At 43.2% G+C, this 2,500-nt stretch overlaps 1 pseudogene; it reads left to right on the forward strand.

Annotated features, from left to right (window-relative positions):
* Positions 1 to 2,500, forward strand: part of LOC142920732 (28S ribosomal RNA) — a 10,546-nt pseudogene that overhangs the window by 4,815 nt on the left and 3,231 nt on the right.

The raw sequence follows: 2,500 nt of genomic DNA on the forward strand, positions 1-2,500 counted from the left end.
CCCTTAAACCCAAGGCAGCGTGGTTTTATAGCGGCATCTGGCTGCTCTGAAAATCTTAAGGTGCTACAGGACCTTATGAGACACGCTAAGAAATTGCACAGGCCGTTGGCTGTCATGTTCATCGACATAGCGAAAGCTTTTGACTCGGTTTCGCATGCTCATATTTTATGGGTGTTAAGGCACAAGAAAGTAGATGAACACGTGGTGGGCATCATCCAGAACGCCTACGATCGGTGTACGACCTCGTTCAAAAGCAATGGCGAGTCGACTCGAGAAATTAGCATACGTGTTGGTGTCAAACAGGGTGACCCCATGTCACCCCTGCTCTTCAATCTTGCCATGGACCCTTTGATATGCACCCTAGAGTCACACGGAGTTGGGTACTCCATTGATACCGACCACGTGACAGCTCTTGCGTTTGCTGATGATTTGGTGTTGGTGAGCGAATCTTGGGTTGGTATGGCCGAAAATCTAGCGATCTTGGAATCATTTTGTGGGCTATCGGGATTGGAGGTTCAGGCCAGAAAGTGCCAGGGCTTCATGATAAGCCCAACCAAAGATTCATATACGGTGAACAACTGCGACCCATGGACTATCAAAAATAAAGATGTCCATATGATCCAACCTGATGAATCAACGAAATACCTTGGTCTGAAAATTGGCCCTTGGACTGGCACTATACAGCCTGATCTACATTGTCAGCTAAAGACATGGATCTCGAAAATCGATGAGGCGCCTCTGAAGCCAACTCAGAAGGTTGAACTACTCAATGCCTATGCCCTACCCAGATTGTTATATCCTGCAGACCACTCGGACTGCAAGCAATCAACTCTCCGTGGGTTGGACCAAGAGATTAGAAAGGCGGTAAAAGGATGGCTCCACCTTCCCGCTTCAACTTGTGATGGACTGTTATATGCCAGAGCCCGAGACGGAGGCCTTGCCATCTTGAAACTGGAAAAAACAATCCCTTCGGTTCAAGTTAGAAGGCTGCAACGTATAGCAAACTCGTCCGATGCTATCACCCGTAATATTGTGTCCTCGCAGGGTATGGAGGAAGAATACCGTAATTTGTGGGTACGAGCAGGGGGTGACAGTGATGCAATCCCAACATTCGTTCTCAGGGACTCGGTGTCAAAAGAACCTGTATATCCGAGACCCTGCGATTGGAGGGAGCATGAATTTCAGAGATGGTGCGAAAAGCCGGTTCAAGGAAGGGGCATTGTAAACTTTGCGCATGATAGAATCAGTAATGCTTGGTTGAGGCCATGGTGCGGCTTTAAACAATGCTTTTTTATCGCAGCACTACAACTAAGGGCAAATATTTACCCAACAAGAGAAAGCTTGAACAGAGGCAGAGATGGGGCCTTACGTTCCTGCAGGAAATGCTCTGCCAGACTCGAGTCCCTTTCGCACATTCTCGGTCAATGTCCTGCAGTACAGAAAGCAAGAATTGCGCGACATAACAAGATCAGTAACATTCTGGCAGACGAAGCGGCTAGATTGGGCTGGTCTGTATACAAAGAGCCACGGTTCATATCCGAGACGGGAGAGATGAGAAAGCCTGACCTCGTGTTTGCAAAAGATGAGGAGGCGGTTGTGATCGATGTCACCGTCCGTTTTGAGCTTTCAAAGAATACCTTGTCAGATGCTGCCTCGCACAAAGTTTCGTACTATACCCCTCTTGGTGATCAAGTCAAAGTGCTGACGAAGGCTAGCAAGGTCACATTCTTTGGATTCCCGGTTGGGGCAAGAGGAAAGTGGCCCCTTGAGAATAACGAGGTACTTACCTCCCTGGGCCTGACCAAACCCAGAACGACATCACTGGCCAAGATGATTTCCCGCAGAACGCTGCTTTTCTCTCTTGATATTCTGAGAATGTTCTGTGGAAATTATGCGGTCTATGAACAGTCATAGACAACCTCCGAAACAAATAATAGTTTTGTTTTAAGATGTCATTTGTTTTAGATTGATTTTGTTATTTTCGAAGGTGAAGTCGGTTTTTATTTCATTTTACTATTTTCCACAATTTAGATTGTTATTTTCCAAGACGAAGTCTTGGTTCTTTTTTTTATTGTTAGTTTTTTTTTAACACGTCGTATTTGTTACTTTAGAGCTTAGAGGGGACTTTATTTTCGCCTTACTATTTTCTGCCTACAAAGAAGATTAAAAATAAGCTTTTTTCAAGATGGTTTTGTTATTTTCCAAGGTGAAGTCTTGGTATTCTTATTTTACTATTTTCCATAAAGAAGACCTTTCTTTTAGATTTTGTTATTTTCCAAGACGAAGACTTGGTATTTTTATTATATTGCTATTTTTTTACACGAAGCTTATTCAAGAGCACTTATATAGATTAGACTTTGTTATTTTAATTCTTTATTTTTTGGACTACATCAGTTCGAGAGTCCTGTAACTTACTATTTTCTGCCTACAAAGAAGATTACAAATAAGCTTTATTTAAGATGTTTTAGATTAGATTTTGTTATTTTCCAAGGTGAAGTCT

The sequence above is a fragment of the Petromyzon marinus genome, unplaced genomic scaffold (assembly GCF_048934315.1).
Source record: "Petromyzon marinus isolate PM22_M1 ecotype Great Lakes invasive population unplaced genomic scaffold, UKy_Petmar_22M1.pri1.0 PM_G_Scaffold_73, whole genome shotgun sequence".
Lineage (NCBI taxonomy): Eukaryota > Metazoa > Chordata > Hyperoartia > Petromyzontiformes > Petromyzontidae > Petromyzon > Petromyzon marinus.